Source organism: Schistocerca americana, chromosome 5 (assembly GCF_021461395.2).
Source record: "Schistocerca americana isolate TAMUIC-IGC-003095 chromosome 5, iqSchAmer2.1, whole genome shotgun sequence".
Taxonomy (NCBI): Eukaryota; Metazoa; Arthropoda; class Insecta; order Orthoptera; family Acrididae; genus Schistocerca; species Schistocerca americana.
The window spans coordinates 416,684,282-416,705,899 of record NC_060123.1 but is presented as its reverse complement, the minus strand read 5'-3'; the positions used below and the strand labels follow the sequence as shown (position 1 = coordinate 416,705,899).

The 21,618-nt window shown below is 45.1% G+C and overlaps 1 protein-coding gene across 2 annotated transcripts in view; it reads right to left on the bottom strand.

Moving 5' to 3' along the window:
• LOC124615902 (lysosomal acid glucosylceramidase-like) overlaps positions 1 to 21,618 on the bottom strand; it is a 296,037-nt gene that overhangs the window by 191,154 nt on the left and 83,265 nt on the right. The window lies entirely within an intron of this gene.

Here is a 21,618-nt window from a genome sequence, read left to right as displayed (position 1 = left end):
TGGCGCTAATAGCACAGGCACATAGGGAACACACACGACACAGATCTGTAAGTCTACGGTATTGGTGATAAGTTGAGAAAACCGACCCGAAACACATGTGCTACAAAATGCCACTGTTTCCTGCGCATGTACACCGACATCAATATGGGATATGATCACCGTGCACACGGACACAGGCCGCATAACGAGTTGGCATACTCTGAACCAGGTGGTCGAGCAGCTACTGGGGTATAGCCTCCCATTCTTGCACTAGTGCCTGTCGGAGCTCATGAAGTGTCATAGGTGTTTGAAGACGTGCAGTGATACTTCGACCGAGAGCATCGCAGACGTGCTCGATGGGGTTTAGGTTTGGAGAACAGACAGGCCACTCCATTCGCCTGATATCTTCTGTTTAAAGGTACTCCTCCACGATGGCAGCTCGGTGGGCCGTGCGTTATCATCCATCAGCATGAAGGTGGGACCCACCGCACCCCTGAAAAGGCGGACATACTGGTGCAAAATGACGTCCCAATACACCTGACCTATTACAGTTCCTCTGTCAAAGACATGCAGGGGTGTACGTGCACCAACCATAATCCCACCCCACACCATCAAACCATGACCTTCACACAGTCCGTTTCAAGGACATTAAGGGGTTGGTATGTGGTTCCTGGGTCGCGCCAGATGAAAACCAGGCGAGAATCACTGTTCAGGCTACATCTGGACTCGTCCGTGAACATAACCTGGGACCACTGTTCCAATGACCATGTACTGTGTTCTTGACACCACGATTTACAGGCTCTCCTGTGACCAGGAGTCAGTGGAATGCACCTTGCAGGTCTCCAGGAGAATAAACCATGTCTGCTCAGTCGTCTGTAGACTGTGTGTCTGGAGACAATTGTTCCAGTGGCTGCAGTAAGGTTCCGAGCGAGGCTACCTGCAGCACTCCGTGGTCGTCTGCAGGCACTGATGGTGAGATATCGGTCTTCTCTTGGTGCTGTACACTGTGGACGTCCTGTCTGCTGCCATAATCTTGAGATCACACTTTCTGGCACATGGAGGGCCCGTGCTACGACTTGCTGCGTTTGAACAGCCTCCAGTCGCCCTAGTACTCTACTCCTCATAACGTCATCAAATTGTGTTGTTTGAGTAATTGTCAACACTAAGTCACCATTACCACGTCTGGAAACGCCTGCACACTTACTCGCTGGACCGTACTCTGACGTGCACCAACACACCTCTGCGTATGTTGACTGCTGCCAGCAACACCATGCGACGACCGCAGGTGAAATGCACCGCATGGTCATACCCCAGGGTGATTTAAGCCCGCGACACAGGATAGGAATGGTCGGTGTTGTTCACGAGCCAAATGATGACGAACAAGCAGAGATGCACATATGGCCACCTGCTGCTTTTCGTGCGGCACCCTTACACTAGATTTTTGGACCTTCCCGATTGCACGCAAATGTCGCACGATAGTGGAATGGTCCAGTTCACCACTTTTGCCAGTTGTCGAAAACAATGACGTGCGTCATTGTGGATTAATGCGTTCAAACAATCTTCATTAAGTCCCAAAGGTATTCTTGAACATGGAGAGTCCCTAATGTCAAAATGCAAAATGATCCTCCTTACAATGACGAAACCATTTTCTTGCCGTGCTCTGTTCAATGGCGTTATTTCTATATCCGGCGGATATGTTTGTGGCTGTCTCCGCTACTCACCCCTCTATTGAAATTAAACAGAAGACTATGTCGGAAATGTTTCGATTTCCCCATTTGGCACTCCATTTTGTAGCGTCCAACCTTCACTCACTATTTCCATATGCCAATATTCATACTCAAATAGCAACAGTTCACTACAAATAAAAAATGATAATAGATAAATAAAGTCGTAGCAATAGGAATACCAAACGCCACGAAATTATGCAACAGCCTAACACGTACCCACTCCGCAAGCAACTGTACGGTGCGTGGCGGAGGGCACCCTGTAATACTGCTAGTCATTTCCTTTCCTGTTCCACTCGCAAAACGAGCGAGGGCCATATTTAGTGGTATCTTATCTTCGTGGTCCTTACGCTATATGTACATTGGCGGTGGCAAAATTGTTCTGCAATCAGCTTAAAATGCTGGTTCTCTAAACTTTCTGAACGGCGTTCCTCGAAAAGAACGTCATCTTTCACCGAGGAATTTCCGTCTGAGTTCCTGAATCTGATCTTGTCTTTGCCGCCTATAAGGCAGCGATATACAGGGCGCGAGCAGGGCTGGTTCGAGAATGTTTTTGACCACAAGCGACATATTATTTGGTGCCTCATGCCGCCCCCCCCCCCCCTGTTCCCTCCCTCTATCACGCCCCCTTCCCTTCTACGCTGAAGCGCCAGAAAAGCTGGTATTGGCATGCGTATTCAAATAAAGAAAGATGCAAACGGGCAGAATACGGCGCTGCGGTCGGCAATGCCTACATAAGACAACACTATCTGGCGCAGCTCTTAGATTGGTTACTGCTGCTACAATGGCAGGTTATCAAGATATAAGTGAGTCTGAACGTGGTGTTGTAGTCAGCCCACGAGCGATGGGACACAGCATCTCCGAGGTATCGATGGAGTTGGGATTTTCCCATACGACCATTTCACGAGTTTACCGAGAATATCAGGAATCCGGTAAAACATCAAATCCCCGACATCGCTGCGGTCGGAAAAAAATCCTGCAAGAACGGTACCAACGACGACTGAAGAGCGTGCGAATCATTCAACGAATTATCATTGATACGGGATTTCGGAGCCGAAGGCCCACTCATGTACCCTTAAGGACTGCACGTCACAAAGCTTTACGCCTCGTCTGGACCTGTCAAAAAATGGTTCAAATGGTTCTGAGCACTATGGGACTAAACTTCTGAGGCCATCAGTCCCCTAGAACTTAGAACTACTTAAACCTAACTAACCTAAGTACATCACACACATCCATGCCCGAGGCAGGATTCGAACCTGCGACCGTAGCAGTCGCGCGGCTCCAGACTGAAGCGCCTAGAACAGCTCGGCCACCCCGGTCGGCCCTGGATCTGTCAACACCGACATTGGACTGTTGATGACTGGAAACATATGCCTGGTCGGACGAGTCTCGTTTCAAATTGCGTCGAGCGGATGGGAGTGTACGGGTACGGAGACAACCTCATGAGTCCATGGACCCTGCATGTCAGCAGCGCACTGTTCAAGCTGGTGGAGGCTCTGTAATGGTGAGGGATGTGTGCAGTAGGAGTGATATAGGACCCCTGATAACGTCTAGATACGACTCCGGCAGGTGACACGTATGTAAGCACCCTGTCTGATCACCTGCATCCATTCATGTCCATTGTGCATTCCGACGAACTTGGGCAATTCCAGCAGGACAATGCGACACCCCACACATCCAGAATTGCTGCCGAAAGGTTCCAGGAACACTCTTCTGAGATTAAACACTTCCGATAGCCACAAAACTCGCGAGACATGAACATTATTGACCATATCTAGGATGCCTTGCAACGTGCTGTTCAGAAAAGACCTCCACTCTGTCGTACTCTTACGGATTTACGGACAGCCCTGCAGGATTAATGGTGTCAGTTCCCTCCATCACCACTTCAGACATTTTTCGAGTCGATGCCACGTCGCGTTGCGACACGTCTGCTTGCTAGCGGGGACCGTACACGATATTAGGCAGGTGTACTTGCTTCTTTGGCTCTTCAGTATATAAGCAGCACACTCTGCTGTAGCAAGGAGAAGAAGGGAACCAGCGGAAAAATGCTTATGTTGGAGCACGAAAAAGGCGAGTATGTTCCTCTTTAAAAGAGTCTGACTGAAAAGTAGGGAACCAGTTGCAACTTGCGTTTGTGGGCCAATAGCGAGTTGTGTAGCTTATGATTCAGTTCTGTAATTCATTTTAATAATTAATCACCATTTTGAGACTAGTCACCATGCATTATGTTTCGTGGCACCGTTGTTACAGTTTCGATAACGCCACACACCGTCAGGTGACTTGCGGAATATGGATGTAGATGTAGTGTTTTGTCCACCTTCTATAATGAAATAATAAAGAACCAGTTGTATAAAAGAAACTTAATTTCTTCACCGGTTTCGGGCAATTAGTGCCCTTCTTCGGAAGGTTATGACTGTCGCATTATTTTCGAATGTCAATAATAAAGTGCATTCACGAGAATGCCATGCCCGAAAGTAGGTATACGTCAGCGTAATTGCTAGACATTCCCTGAATAGCTATTACATATTTAAATAAATTTACAGCAGTCTTTGAACAAATTTTATCTACATAAGTAAATGTGTGTATAAACAGAACAGTATTCACTGCTAACCAGCCTGTCGTTCTATTGTTATACAAACTGCTTCCGTTCTTTAGGTATGTTGGACATTTTGTGACATTTCTGCTTGCAATTGAGAACGGCCATAAAACCGAAATCATGATTGTGTGAAATAAATTAACAGCAGCTTACAGTTTAGTGGCGGAAATTTCTTTCAAAACGGTTGCGTATGTAGCAGGAATGCCGCGAGTCCGCAGTTAGTATCGCGAACTCGTTTACTCGTTCTCCTTTCTAAGCGGGTCGAGTCCACTTGTACTTGACAACCGACTGAGGTGACGAGTAGGCTATGGCGGAGACTCGCGAGTAGAGACTACGGGCACAAGCAGACGGCGAGTTCGGAGATGACGTCACAGGACTTGTTGAAGCGTTTAAAGCGACTGTACGGAGCTCACTTCTACCCTCTAATAGGAAAGCGGCCTACTATATCGTCTTTTTTTCCTTTATTGCATTTCGATCCCCCACCCCCAGAGGGGGGCGGGCTGGCAGCAGCGTAATATGCTCCTCTACAGCCTGTTAAAAAACAGAATGAGAATATAAACAAACAAGAAAAACCGGCAATAAAACGGTGACATTGTAAAACACCGTAAAATGGCGGAAAATCGTGGAATTTAAAACATAAAAAGAACTGCAGTGACGATGCGGATGAAGACACGAAGTATACAAGCACAATTAAAAAACACGGCGTCAGTCTGGTTTCTGTTCGCATGAGATAAAAAACACAACTAGCAACAGTATGGTGGCTGTCTGCAACACTGATAGGGGATGCACAACACTGAACATTCACTTATAACAGCACTATACGGGTGACACGATGGCAGATGTGGGGGGGGGGGGGGGGGGGAGGACCAGGACCTATGAAGGAGGAAAAGGGGGAGGAGAGGAAAAGAAAAAACAGGGGAGAGCCAAAGGAGGGAGGGGACATAGAAAAAGAGGGGGCTAGGTGGACGTGAGAAAAAGCAAAAGGACTAGGGGGAGAGAAGGGAGGCAGAGAGAGGATAGGTGGGGAAAAAACAAGACGGTAGGGGGGGGAGAAGCAGCCCAGGGAAAGGACAGAGGAAGGGAGGGGGAGGTGAGCATCAGAGTTGATAGAAGGAATAAATGGAAGGAGAGAGGGCATAATCTGGGAGAGGGAGTCAACGGAAGCCACCCTGGGAAAGGAGATGAGGGGTGTAGAGGTGAAGGGTAGGTGGGACACAACGGTGAAGGCATGGCAGAGGGCGGTGGTTGGAGAGGAGAGGAGCAACCAGCAGATGGATCAAGGCAGTGGGAGGTGTAGAGGATGCATATGTGTTTGAGGAAAAGGAGCAGATGGGGGAAAGGAATCAGTTCTTTGAAGATCCGCGTGAGGGACAGGAGGCGTATATGGAAGGCGAGGCGGAGTGCATGGTGCTCGAGGGTCTGGAGGGACTTATAGAAATTCGGGGGGGGGGTGGAGGCGATATCGAAATGGGACTGGCATAGCAGAGGATGGGAACTATATCGTCTACTTGTTGGCGATTTTAAAGCGACTGTACAGAGCTCACTTCTGATCTCTGACAGGAAAGCAGCCTACTATGCGAATGCATGGTGTCTGTTCCGTTGGACATGTCCAAAAGGGCAGACACCACTCTATCATATAACTGATTCACCTAGGTGGGCTACAGATCCACCTTCTTCAGTTAGGGTGCACAAATACGTCTGACCTCCTGTGGGAATCTCAGATTAGCGAGCATGGAGAAAATGGATTGGGACTGTGCCGCTCGGTGGGAGTGTGAGTCGGCCGTGAGGTGTCCTGAGATTGTCTGCATTGTTGGGAACCATGTGTTCTGGATGGCGTGGTGATTAAAGCAATTGCCTAGTAAGCACGAGATCCTGGGTTCGAACCCTGGTCTGACACACATTTTCACTCGACGTTACTGATTCCGTGTAATGTCCCGATATACACTCCTGGAAATGGAAAAAAGAACACATTGACACCGGTGTGTCAGACCCACCATACTTGCTCCGGACACTGCGAGAGGGCTGTACAAGCAATGATTACACGCACGGCACACCGGACACACCAGGAACCGCGGTGTTGGCCGTCCAATGGCGCTAGCTGCGCAGCATTTGTGCACCGCCGCCGTCAGTGTCAGCCAGTTTTCCGTGGCATACGGAGCTCCATCGCAGTCTTTAACACTGGTAGCATGCCGCGACAGCGTGGACGTGAACCGTATGTGCAGTTGACGGCCTTTGAGCGAGGGCGTATAGTGGGCATGCGGGAGGCCGGGTGGACGTACCGCCGAATTGCTCAACACGTGGGGCGTGAGGTCTCCACAGTACATCGATGTTGTCGCCAGTGGTCGGCGGAAGGTGCACGTGCCCGTCGACCTGGGACCGGACCGCAGCGACGCACGGATGCACGCCAAGACCGTAGGATCCTACGCAGTGCCGTAGGGGACCGCACCGCCACTTCCCAGCAAATTAGGGACACTGTTGCTCCTGGGGTATCGGCGAGGACCATTCGCAACCGTCTCCATGAAGCTGGGCTACGGTCCCGCACACCGTTAGGCCATCTTCCGCTCACGCCCCAACATCGTGCAGCCCGCCTCCAGTGGTGTCGCGACAGGCGTGAATGGAGGGATGAATGGAGACGTGTCGTCTTCAGCGATGAGAGTCGCTTCTGCCTTGGTGCCAATGATGGTCGTAAGCGTGTTTGGCGCCGTGCAGGTGAGCGCCACAATCAGGACTGCATACGACCGAGGCACACAGGGCCAACACTCGGCATCATGGTGTGGGGAGCGATCTCCTACACTGGCCGTACACCACTGGTGATCGTCGAGGGGACACTGAATAGTGCACGGTACATCCAAACCGTCATCGAACCCATCGTTCTACCATTCCTAGACCGGCAAGGGAACTTGCTGTTCCAACAGGACAATGCACGTCCGCATGTATCCCGTGCCACCCAACGTGCTCTAGAAGGTGTAAGTCAACTACCCTGGCCAGCAAGATCTCCGGATCTGTCCCCCATTGAGCATGTTTGGGACTGGATGAAGCGTCGTCTCACGCGGTCTGCACGTCCAGCACGAACGCTGGTCCAACTGAGGCGCCAGGTGGAAATGGCATGGCAAGCCGTTCCACAGGACTACATCCAGCATCTCTACGATCGTCTCCATGAGAGAATAGCAGCCTGCATTGCTGCGAAAGGTGGATATACACTGTACTAGTGCCGACATTGTGCATGCTCTGTTGCCTGTGTGTATGTGCCTGTGGTTCTGTCAGTGTGATCATGTGATGTATCTGACCCCAGGAATGTGTCAATAAAGTTTCCCCTTCCTGGGACAATGAATTCACGGTGTTCTTATTTCAATTTCCAGGAGTGTAGTTGACATCAGTAATCCCTTTCCTCCCCCCCCCCTCCACCATCAATTTACATATAAAGCGAAATACACTGCTGAGTTCTGACTGCTCATGACACAAGCCTACATCTCAATACCTTTGACTCTTCATGAATGTTTGTAGGACTATTTTTTCTAGTTTTGATCAGTACTATTCCTGAATACTGTGAGACACATTTTTAAACTCCTTGTATAGATACAATCAATTATTTTAGGATTTTCACAAATGTTGACGATCTAGGATTTGAAACCTTGTCCGTAACGGATGTCGAAGCTGTCCACAAACAAAGAAGTTTGAAGGCATTAATGTATTTTTGGGCACGACAAGATTGAGTCCTTATGTTTTGCTCAAGTGCATCGACTGATGAGAAACAGAATGCCTGAGGTTGGGGAGTGTCTGTCTCGTCAGTCTGAGTACATGACAGTTCAGTTAACTGCATGGATTGTGCTCGCCGTTTACTAATCCAGCAACTGCTCGACACTACAGACCCCTCTTTCAGCAGGTCAGATTTAGTTACGAAGGGCTTAGCAGTTTCATGCTGAGGATGTGATTCGTATATAGTTCAGAGTGTGGCACTTACGGATCATTGCCTTCAGTGGCATCTATTAGTATCATATGCAAAATATGACACGTGTAGAGCTGTACGTTTTTCAGTTTCCTCCACTGGAATACGGCTGCACTGAAAAAAATTTGACATTTCTCAACACAGTGAGTAACTTCTTTCATTATCATGATATTCTTGAAGTTTTAAATCAATGTTAACTACAAAATGGAACGTTTTGTTCATATTATCACAGTAGGCATGCATAATAAATCGGCTAAGCCAATGATATTCAGAATTAGAGTATTATCATATATATATATATATATATATATATATATATATATATATATATATATATATACACCCGAGCGAATTGTAGAAAGTAGTTCAAGGAAGCCAGTGCTCGGAATCAAGTTATCAAGTTGTTCCAACAGTAAGTGGGTTATCCTGCTTTTATTTCTCAAGGTCTCCAAATATTCAGATAAAAAGGGAAAAACTGGGGGTAGGGAGGCGACAAGAAAAGGTCATGTGGAAATGTTTACGTTGGACGGGAATATATATACTTTATCTATTGTGCGATTCGTTGTTAGCAGTTGTTTAGTACAGTACTTACCAATTGGAAAGTTTGAAACATATAAAGATAAACATGCACACAAAAAGTGAAATATGTTCCTCAAGCTGCTGAAACAGTGTTTCATTAGAAGTAATTAAAGTGGACGAAAATTTATCGATACCAACTGCGAAAACTATTTAAAGAGCACAGTGGACAATTTCTGAGCCGTCAACTGACTTACAGAATGAACATATGAATGTTATCTACCACTGGGCATAGGATTCATAAGGGTGTTTTTGGCTCAGTTTCAACAAAATTTCTTCCGGCAGCATTCGACAAACAAGGCATTGATTGAAACTATACTAGTGCCATTATCATTATCATCACCAACATATCCCATTTACTATATGCTGCTGGATCAAATGCCTCCCATAGACAGGTACATATATTGCAGTCTTCATTTCTTCCAAATTCACTCTGCACAACTGTTCACATTATTTAATTGGGAAATCTGTGAAAATTAGGACTGACAAAACTGTTACACAGCATCTCCCAGTCATCTATAAAGCTAAAAATAAAGTCTTGGATTACCACACTGACAGCTTCAAGAACGACTTCGTCCCTGAAGTTCGAAAATTCCAAAACTGAAAAGTTAAAGCGAAAACCTGAAAATGTGTAAGTGTTATTGATTATTATACTAAGGTACCATCTAAGTATATACATAGTTAAGGCTCACCGGCCACTTGACCATCTTATTCTTCTGTGCGAATGCACAAACAGTGCCCGAACTCTTACGGGAATCGGCTCACGCCGCGAGTGTTGAGTATAATGGGCGGGAGCACTACGAATGTGAGTTTCGCGGGAGGCGTGCCAGGGATAAAATCCCTGCAGTCGCGCTGTCCTCTCTGTCCTCGGTTGCTCAGATGGATAGAGCGTGTGCCGTCTAAGCAGGAGATCCCGGGGTCGAGTCCCGGTCGGGGCACACATTTTCATCTGTCCCCGTTGACGTATGTCAACGCCTGTAAGCAGCTAAGGTTGTTCATTTCATTGTAATTTATTGATTATTGACATTGCTCTTGCTCGTCTTCCTGGTATATATAGTGATGACTAATTAAGAAATGACTATTTCGCTGATACAGCCTGTGGATCAAGGAGCGATCCTGACTTATAAGCGCCTTCACATATGCCTGCTCCCTGACGACTGCATAGTGTTCTGCAATGCTGAAGACAATGGTAATGACAATATAAGCGAACAGGTTCTAATGAAACTGAAAACTTACATCAAGTGCCATCAACAACTGAGCTAGAACCTGAAAGGTCGTTAAATTTATGATCCTTGAGAATCCATGGATAAAGTTTTGTGCCACGATGAAGTAGAATTTCATCTTGTAAGAACAGAAGATTTAGATTTCTAGAGTGCATTTGGAGTTACATCCATGGAGGATATTCATGATTGGCATGATAAATACACTACTGGCCATTAAAATTGCTACACCAAGAAGAAACTCAAATGATAAACGGGTATTCATTGGACAAATATATTATACTTGAACTGACATGTGATTACATTTTCACGCAATTTGGGTGCATAGATCCTGAGAAATCAGTACCCAGCACAACCACCTCTGGCCCGAATAACCGCCTTGATACGCCTGGGCATTGAGTCAGAGCTTGGATGGCGTGTACAGGTACAGCTGCCCATGCAGCTTCAACACGATACCACCGTTCATCAAGAGTAGTGACTGGCGTTTTGTGACGAGCCAGTTGCTCGGCCACCATTGACCAGACTTTTCAGTTGGTGAGAGATCTGGAGGATGTGCAGGCCAGGGCAGCAGTCGAACAATTTCTGTATCCAGAAACGCCCGTACAGGAACTGCAACATGCGGTCGTGCATTATCCTGCTGAAATGTAGGGTTTCGCAGGAATCAAATGAAGGGAAGAGCCACGGGTCGTAACACATCTGAAATGTAACTGTTCAAAGTGCCGTCAATGTGAACAAGAGGTGACGGAGACGTGTAACCAATGGCACCCCATACCATCACGCCGGATGATACGCCAGTATGGCGATGACGAATACACGCTCCCAATGTGCGTTTACCACAATGTCGCCAAACACGGATATGACTATCATGATGCTGTAAACAGAACCTGGATTCATCCGAAAAAATGACGTTTTGCCATTCGTGCACCCAGGTTCGTCGTTGAGTACACCATCGCAGGCGCTCCTGTCTGTGATGCAGCGTCAAGGGTAGCCGCAGCCATGGTCTGCGAGCTGATAGTCTATGCTGCTGCAAACGCCGTCGAACTGTTCGTGCAGATGGTTGTTGTCTTGCAAACGTCCCCATCTATTGACTCGGGGATTTAGACGTGGCTGCACGACCCGTTATAGTCATGCGGATAAGATGCTTGTCATCTCGACTGCTAGTGATACGAGGCCGTTGGGATCCAGCATGGCGTTCCGCATTACTCTCCTGAACCCACTTATTCCATATTCTGCTAACAGTCATTGGATCTCGACCAACGCGTGGAGCAGTGTCGCGATGCGATAAACAGCAATCGCGATAGGCTACAATCCGACGTTTATCAAAGTCGGAAACGTGATGGTACGCATTTCTCCTCCTTACACGAGGCATCACAACAATGTTTCAGCAGGCAACGCCGGTCAACTGCTGTTTGTGTATGAGAAATCGGTTGGAAACTTTCCTCATGTCAGCACGTTGTAGGTGTCGCCACCGGCGCCAACCTTGTGTGAATGCTATGAAAAGCTAATCATTTGCATATCACAGCATATTCTTCCTGTCGGTTAAATTTCGCGAATGTAGCACGTCATCTTCGTGGTGTAGCAATTTTAATGGCCAGTAGTGTATGAATAAGATTTGAGTAACTGGGAGGAAATAAAGGAGTTCTCAACGAAGAAGAGGAAGTCACTATATACACTATATGTTATATTCCTAATTATACTTTCAGATAATTACTTTAGAAAACATTTCAATAACTCTGACTTTCAATAATTTGTGCTGGAGCGTAACAATTAGTTCTAATTAGTGCGGCTTTACTATACACGTTTTCGTCAGCGGTTATTATGCCGCCATGACACTTGACTGGTTGATCGCTTCCAGTATCGCCATAACTAGCTAGAACCTCGTCGGGACACTCTTAAGATGAGGGATTTATTTAATATAATTACTTTTTTTTAGAACGCAATTACAGGCTACTTGTTGTGGCAGAGGTAGTTGCTACATCATATTTTTCGGAAGATTTCACCTTTTGCAGTAAGTCTTTCTTCCCTTTTACGTACTTATAAAACTCCATGCAAGTCAGCTTGTAGTTAAACTAGCACTGTAATATTCATTCCACAGTCTTTGACAGCAGTCGATTTCTTTCATCAGTCTACTGGGACGACTTCAGCAAAAATACCCTTTCCACAGTGGCATTTTGTACAGAAATAGAAAACAAATACTTGCATATTTTTAGCAGTTGGCATTTGCGTTCAAGATTTTAGATTTCCTTAAAAAGGAAAGTATTTACACTTCCATTCTTCGAAGCCACGCTTAGTTTCTAAAAAGCTCTTCAGATACATATTTTCCTGAAAACAATTGTCGTCTGAAATCTTCACACCATTTTTATGGTCAGGTATATAATATTGTTTTTAATCATCACTCAATCTGGGGTTACCGGTAGCGTCGTCAACTCAAATACTTGATATTTATTAAAAGAAATATCCCGTTTCTCTAAACAATCAAGTGCAATGGCATATAAAGCCAGTGTTTCTTCCACAAATTTCGATATCAAATTAATTATTTCGTGGTTAGGGTTCTCATTCTTTAATTTGTTCAAATCTATCTTGGTTAGCATGACAATAAAACTGGAAGGCTTTTTCTCATTCAGACACTTTTGAGTGTCGATTAATGTGTTTCTTATTTCAATTATCGAGGCTTTATTCTTCTCCGCGCTTTTTATACATTTTCTCGAACAGAGCGTAGTTTGACTGCAGAAACATGAAGTAAATGTCAATGACTGGGCTACTGAAAGAATCTGAAATTATTTTAGGTGTACCATCTTCGACATCAAAAAACTGTTTAAATGGAATCCAAAGCTTTAAGAATTCTCTCAGCTGCGGACATTAACAACAGCCATCTTGTTTTTGAGTGAGATAGAAGAGTCTGATGGTTGACTTCAACGTGTAAGCAGAACTCTTTCAGTGCCAGTCCTTACCGTGTATGTTGAAAAATAATTGAATATTTTCGTGACGACTATTTCAGTGTCGACAGTTAAGCCTCCAGCAGCGCTTGATATAGTATTGTGGAGAATATGGGCAGGGTATCCAATTCCTTCTACATTTTTTCTTAGTTTTTCTTTTTTTAGTTTGGCGAAGCACATTCCGCTGGTCACGTCGATGAAGCCCTCCGAAGTTGGTATTGGTATTATTTCCATAAAAGGAGATTAATTTATCTAATGGAATCTGCAGTTATCTTGAAGTGTCTGGACAAAACTTCGCAATTGTCTCGATGTTTCGTCATTCAACGAATCAATCTTCAACAGCTTCTGTTGGATTCCATCAGTTTCAGTAAAGTATTGAATAACTAAAAACACCTTTTCAGCCTTATGGTTCGATGATTCGGTGTGTACACCGTAAAATGAAACTTCTTGCAGTTGTTTTTTGCATTCAGACACGGAGCGTGTTGCGAGAATATTTTTAACAATTACTGGAGCTTTGGTCCTGGCTATAAACTGCATTGCGGCGACTTTGGGGTCAGGATACATTGCGGCATTCAGTTTTATGGTACAGTCAAGAGAGCTGAAGGATTGATGATACTTGACAATTTTATAAGCTGTTGTTAGTCCTGCAGCAGCAACGAGCAATTCTTCCTGGGTATCTCCTTTAATCGTGAATATAGAAATAGGTTTTGAAGTCGATGCTACCGCGAATCTATTTGTGTGATTCTTCGTAGGTATGTGATGCCTCACATCTGCCACCGTGAGTTACTCAGATGAAACAGCTACAAATCTTACATAGCGCTTCCTGATCCGTATGTCCTTTCTTGACAAAAGACCACTCTTTTGTAAAACCATCCGAAGAGTGACCCCTTCTCTTCCCATTCCAAGGCTTTTTCTTAAGCTATGATAAGATGATTAGACGATGAAATGAAATGAGCGTCTGGCGTCATTGGCCGGGAGGCCCCTTACGGGGCAGGTCCGGCCGCCTTGGTGCAGGTCTTATTACATTCGACGACACGTTGGGCGACCTGCGCGCCGGATGGGGATGAAATGATGATGAGGACAACACAAGACCCAGTCCCTGAGCAGAGAAAATTCCCTACCCAGCCGGGAATCGAACCCGGGCGCCTTAGGACGGCAGTCCGTCACGCTGACCATTCAGCTGCCGGGGCGCACAATTAGAGGATAAATAGTCGACAATAACACATCCGTCATCAAAATACACGTCACTATACACCTCACGCCCTATGCACCCGAAGTAAACACTAACTTGCATTCGTTGTTCGTATTAAGTTTAGAAATAATCGTCTTATCAGATCGCTATTCCGATGGGAGTTACCTGATTCTTCCGCGTGGCTCTGCTAAAGTAGTTCCAGCCCCGTATTACTGGAGAAGTCTCCGTCGTGACTTCACAAGTCTTCTTGCCTCGGTAGAAAGTAGATTAAGCGACTTTTACTGCTGTTCCCACTGCTGCCTATGGTGTTTGTTACATCTTCGTTCGAATTTTGTCGCTGTTTTGGTTTTCTTCACTCCTTTTGCCACTGGTGTGTGACCGCTAGTCGTGCAGCAGGTCCGGCCAGTATGTGGTCGACCGCCAATGCATCTGGTTGCCGTGTCCACTGACGTGTTTATTTTCGGACTGCCCAGTTGTCGTGTAGAATCACGTTGCTATTCGCCGCAGGCGCTGTTTTAGCGGCGGGGTTCCGGCAATCTGGTGCAGTTCCCTCGTGGGGATATCTCGTGGCAGATGGAGTGCCAGCCTGAGGGCTTTGCTCTGTACGGTTTGCCCATACTACTCCGGCGTACTCCAACATAGGTCTGATGAGTGTTAGATGGAGAAATCTGATATTTTCTCGAATGCCGGCGCTAAATCGAGAAGGTGCTTGCATCCTGGATACAGGAAAAGCAACGTGCAACGACATCTATGAGACGACGAGGTCAACATAGACTTGTTGACGTAAAAAAACTAATGAGGCTGCATTTGTGTGCTGCGCTAACAGATCGCGTTACTTCAGCACTTGAGCCAAGGTCGCAACAGTATTTTCCAAAATCGCGACAAAACTGGATCATGTCAGGTTGTCGGGACAGGAAGGTCCATAACGGTGACGGTCCCAATATATCAGGACAGATGGCCACCTACTCACGTCACAAGGGACCGCAGGTGGATAACACAATCCAGTGTGAGCAGATTAAAATTTGTACTTGGCAGCGGAATGTCCGCTGTTTTGAATCGTCGTAGTGCTTTAAAACTTTATGCTGGACTAGACTCCTTGTGGGCTATCCTCTTAACGATTGGCCTATCGAGGAATGTGATCTCAAAGAGAAAGAAATATACGCATTCTGTCGTCACTGGGCGTCGCGTGAAAGATGTGATGAGCAGTATTTGCTTGGGCTGACTCCATCTAATAAGGGGAACAAATTACGTGGATGAGTCTGCGACCATTATGAATTTTTTACTAATAATGCCATCTATATCGCTTACTGAATTTTCATTTACTACATTTCCGCTATAGTTCTCATCAGATCAAAACTTGTAACTCGTATAGCAAAGTTCAGTGTCAATTGCAGTAAAATCTGTGCCTAAGTAGGAATTCAGCTAAGTTTGATCTGATGTTGTTACTAGCCAAAACGTCGTAATAACAAAATGCCTTAAGCAATCAAGACAGCAAAAAACTGAAAATATAAAATTGTATTTCAAAATATAGAAAAATAAACAGAAACGATGCAGAAAAGAACACTAACTTTTTGGACATTTATACATAAAGAATGACAATAGCCTGTGAAATAGATCTTCAAATATCTCTGGGAAAAGCAGATAACGACAAGCTGTATCTGAAAAAATATTTAAAAAAAAGATATACACAACATAAAGGAAGAGAAACAGTAGAAAGAGATGTTTTGAGAAGGAAAGTGTTCAATTTAGGAGGATTCCAAGGCAGGAGGAGTAAGAGAACAATTGTGAAGTGATCTGAAGAACAAAAATATATATCCTGAAAAGATGAAGGAATGTCGGAGGAAAACAAAAGAGTACATGAGAATGAACTGATATTATCAAATGGTCCTTACACTGTAAAAAAGAGGTCTGACTACATTAGCTAAAGTCGATCCTATGCGAGACTTTGGAGTAATTACAAACAGGAAAATTGCCTGCTGTAAACATTACCAGTGAATCTGATAAAACGCAATCACTGTGACTCGCTGTACGAAATAACAACTCTACACGCTTTATCTCTTCTGTAACTCATATGGCCGCTCACTCATCTCAAAATGATCTACCCACTGGTAAGCTACAGCGAGGAAAAATGCTTTCTCGTAAATGTCTAGACATCTTCAGCGTATTGTGAATCTATACATATTACTAAAAGTCCCCCCGCCCCCTTGTTTTTCTGTTTGAAGGCTACTCTCAGGAACGACAATGGGGATTTTGGTACGATGAACCAATGTAATTGTGGTATAGCATTGTTGATTGAGATATCCCATGGAGTGGGTTCTGCCGCCTGCCGGAAAGGGTGTTCGTTCTTCCTCCGCATACAGTGGCCCCTTTCCTGGCGGATATATGAGACGTATGTCGTATGTATATTTTTGAAGTGTCGAGAGGTAATGGATGCGTTGTATAGTGTAGCACTGCGTCGTATAGTGAAGTACTATGTTTGTGTTTTATGATGACGATGAGAAAAGGGAGCCGGCCGCGGTGGTCTTGCGGTTCTAGGCGCTCAGTCAGGAACCGCGCGACTGCTACGGTCGCAGGCTCGAATCCTGCCTCGGGCATGGAAGTGTGTGATGTCCTTAGGTTAGTTAGGTTGAAGTAGTTCTAAGTTCTAGGGGACTTATGACCACAGATGTTGAGTCCCATAGTGCTCAGAGCCATTTGAACCATTTATTTGAGAAAAGGGAGAGGGTACTCCTCTCGAATAAGACTCATGGGTTCGCCCAGCTTAACATCTCCATCCGATGGAAAGATAATCATCAGCAGTCTCACATGCCCTCATCCATGAGACCCTGCAGAGAGGTTAGGAATTTAATCCAGAACACTGGCGCAAAGACTAGTGATCAAGGACTCTACACAATCACCTCTCCTCCTCTGATAATTTTATCCACAACCAGAATATGAGCCGTCTTATCTGGAAGTCGAGTGCCCTCGTATCCGAAGGTGAGTTTTTATACGTTTTTCTCTACTAGATAGACTGGTTCACGAGGAATGTTTGTATATATAAATTATAATTATAACAATGGCCAGTGTGTAATATACAGGACGTCCCACTCAAACCGCCCCGATTTTAAGGACCCAGGAGAGAAAAACCACAGTAGATACGAAAGTGAAAAATGCAGCACATTGTAGAGCACCTGAAAGAATTTATATTCCCGCGTTAGGAGTGCCAAGTATCGTTGTCAGAGTTCATCACGGTCGCATGAAGTGAAAATGGCGACTCCACAGCAGTGTGCGCAAGCAGTAGTGTGGTTTTCAGAAACAAAATCGCCGATTACTGTGCAAAGAAATTATCATCGTTTGTATGAATGTGATCCACCTGATGTGAAAACAATTAAGGTGTGATATAGGAAGTTTCTGGTAACAGGAAGCGTTCTGAAACATTCTGGCGGTGCACGTTACGGATTTTCAGAAGAGACAGTGGAGGACATCAGACAAACGTTTCTCAGAAGCCCACGAAAGTCAATTCGTCAAGCATCTAGGCAGTTTGATGGACCTCAATCAACACTGCATCGTGTAGTTCACCAGCATCTTCGTATGTGTGCTTACTAAGTGCAAATTCTGCAACATCTGACGCCAGGTCGACAACAATATGCTGCAGCGTATTGATGTGGATGCCAGCTTCCTGCAAAGATGTTTACTCTCAGATGAGGCAACCTTTCATCTATCATGAGGGGTTAATAGGCATAATGTTCTGACTTGGGGTTTGCAAAACCCGCACGTTGTCTTTGAACATGTTCATGATAGCCCTAAACTAAATGTCTGGTGCGGGCTAATGCACGACGGGATTGTTGAACCGTTCTTCTTTATGGAACAAACAATGAATGGGTCAGTGTATCTGGACATGTTGGAGCAGTCTGTGTAGCCTCAGATACAAGACTTGCAACCCAACATAATTTTTCAAGGTGGAGCTCCGCCGCATTGATCAACGGCTGTTCTCAAGTTCCTGGATAGGAAATTTCCTAATCGTTGGATCGGACGCCGAGGACCCCTGCCTGGCTACCACGTTCACCCGAAATTACGTCGCTTGATTTCTTCATGCAGGGATTCGTGAAGGACCGCGTGTATGCAACCAAGAGTGGATGTGCGCAAGTCATTTTGCGGCGAGTTGCTACTTTATTTGGGCTCAACCATTCCTTTCGTTTCCTCATGTTAGTATAAAGACTCCACTTCTCGTCACTGGTAGCGATACGTGATAGGAACGGTCAGTGTTATGCAAGAGCCAATTGATGACGAGCAAGCAGAGATGCACATATGGCCACCTGCTGATTTTTGTGATGTTGGCATAGAGCATGTGGTACCCATCCACCAGATTTTTGAATCTTCTCCAATGGATGCAATGTCGCACGATGGTGGAATGATCACACTTCATCACATTTGTCAGTTTTCGAGTACCGAGTGGATTATTGTCGATAAACGCGTTTAAAGGATCGTCATCAAACCTCTAAGATCTTTCTGAATTTGAAGAGTCCCTAATGTCAAATTGATCCTCCTTAAAACGAGGAAATCATTTTCTTGCCGTGCTCTGTCCAGTGGCATTATCCCCATACACGACGCAAATGTTCCTGGTTGCCTCCATTGCTGTCACACCGTATTGAACTCAAACAGAAGAATATGTCGGAAATGCTCCGATTTCGTTACTTGGCACTCCATTTTCTAGCGTCTACAGCTCCATTAGCTACCTCCAAGCGACAAAATGACAGTATGAAAACTCAGATAGTAACAGTGAACCACAAATAAAAAGTGACAGTCGATAAATGAATCCATAGCAATCGGAAGACCAACATGCAAAACAAAAACGCTACGAACTTATGCACCAACATAATGCATTTATTTAAGTAGGGAATTAAGCTATAAATTAAAATAAAAAGACCTGCCTCCTGGTATGTCCAAAACACGTGAGTGAAACGAAAATTGTTATAATTCCCTCTGTACAGCAGTAATTTTGGCGTTCGTTAATTTTAACGCAGCCCCTTTCAAATTGTAATTGGTGGCAATCAAGATCGTCGTGACTGTTAGAGAAGCTCCTGATTGAAACAGGATGCCAGGAGGGCAGGGAGTTAGTTGGCAGTTTAAATCAGCCAAGTAATGGCAATCTAATAGTTCCGAAGGGTCCCCCCAGAACTAGCAGCTAAGACAGATATAGATATTTGTAGGAATGGCCATTTTGTGCAGCAAGAGATAATAGTGTCTACCCATACAGGCTGCTGTTGTCTTGCTAGGACCGAGTTGTTTAATAGGACACAGGAAAATCACCCAGTCTCATTTTTGTCAGTGTCCTGGAGTGGTCGCCACCTAGCATCTGTGCCACCGTCGGCACAACATGATGGGATGGTATGGCCTAGAAATTAGGTAACGTGCCATCATGCTCCATTGTTGCTCCTCATTGTTAGTGTTTCTCTCTCTCTCTCTCTCCCTCCCTCCCTCTCTCTCTCTCTCTCTCTTTTACTCGTCTCAATCCAACAGGGGCTTCATTGATCACATTTTTGTAACATTTCCTTGTAACTGATGCTTGGTAATGTGTGACCTTGAAAATGAACACTTGTGCATTCTTTCCTCCCGATTTCAGTGGCCAATATTCCTTTTCTCTAGCTTTGTAAATGTTGAATGCAGGATAAATCGCAACTAAGCAGTCAAATCTGGGCTCTCCCATTGTTATGATTGTGGCACTGCCTGTCCTATTTAACTAGATCCCCGTGATTAGGCTTGATTAATCAGTGTTCATAGTCACTGCTTCATTCACATTACAAGCAGGATCGAGTCAGATGCTTCCAACATCACAGTATGACATGACTTTCACTGGGCTCCATTTGTTAACAGAAGCGGTGAGCAGGTGAGGTGTAATACCCCATACTGATCTACCTTGATACAAAAGCTGTTTGATTGTTGCCCTGAGCAGCGCTTTCTCCATACATCTCACCCACCGGAAACATGTATTCTAGGGTAGTTTGGAGACAGGCACACCAGGAGTTGCCAGCCACTACGACAGATGAGCTCTGGCTTGGATATGGAGCAGCAAAAGAAACTAAAATATGCATATCTGTCATCTAAGAGCAGTTCAGCTTGATTTCCAGCCATATAAGAGTTATGTTGCTGTCAGGGGCTGCAGCTCTAGAAGGAGCATACTGCTGGTTCTGGTTCAAATCAATGACATCAGCATTTTCAGTATTGCTGGAACAGCTGACATCAGCTTCAGCATTCCCAGAGTTCTCTCCCTCTACCCTGTTTTCCGGAAGTCCCTCCTCGCAACCCCCCCCCCATTCCCCTTTCCTCCACCCCCACCCCCCCCTGGCCGATAGCTTAACATACATGCATTGATCGTCATGCTTTCAGAAAATTGTCTTGGGGCCCCACGAGACTGAGAGCGTGATGATGTCGATTCGCATACGTGACACTGTTGGCTTTGGAGGGAGGGGCAGTGGGGGAAAAGAGATGGGAAGGAGTATAGGGAATTCCAGGAAATGGGGAACTAGGAGGGAATTTCGGAAATGCCGATACTGACGTCAGCAGCTCCAGGAATGCTGATGGTGACGACAGCAATTCGAGCCAGAACCTGCAGTGTGCTCCTACTAATTGTGTGTACTAAATTTCGCACTCTGCACTACTCCAAGTAACTCACAAATTCAACTGTGCACTCTTCATAGTTTATTGTATATGCACAACAAGCGAAGTTTGGTCATTTGCTATCCTTCCTGGAGTTGAACATTCATCTGGCCGTTTTAAGTTACCACAGAACGCTAGTATTTTTCTCAAAGAGTGTGTCGCGTTTCTGTATTTGACTGTAAATTTCCTTGTTGTTCCTAAATCTGTTTTTATTTTCTTTGTTAATAGAACACAAAACATTCCTTGGGATTTTGTCGTTTTTAGTTCCAGTAATATGATTTGCCTTTTTCAGACCATGCTTTATCATTCTGAGATGTCAGTGTCATCATCGTGACTAGCAGCGACAGCCTTTTGATATGCACTGCTGGGTATAGGTCTTCTCCTAGACGTCTCTTTGCGTTGTTGGTTTCAGCTAATCGCATTCTTGCTGATCATACATATTTCTTGATATCATCCACCTGCCCTCAATAAAGACATTTACCAATTTTCTTACCTCTTGAAATTCATCAAAGTACTTCCTTGCTGTATCACCTACACTCTCGTCTTGCTACACGTCCTGCAAACCTTCATTTCCTTTAATTACCTTCGCAATTATGTCTTCCATTCCAGTCGGTTTCCTGAACGTTCAACAAGTTTTCCGTTTCTCCTAGTAATTCCGAACATTCATGCACTATTAGATTTTGATAGGCTGTCGAGTTAAAAGTAAGTGGTGAAGCGTATGACTAAACGTTCTTTGGATCTACAACCAAAATTTACACAGATTAAAACCTGGTTCTGTAACATAACATACTCTACAAAATAAAATTACTGAAA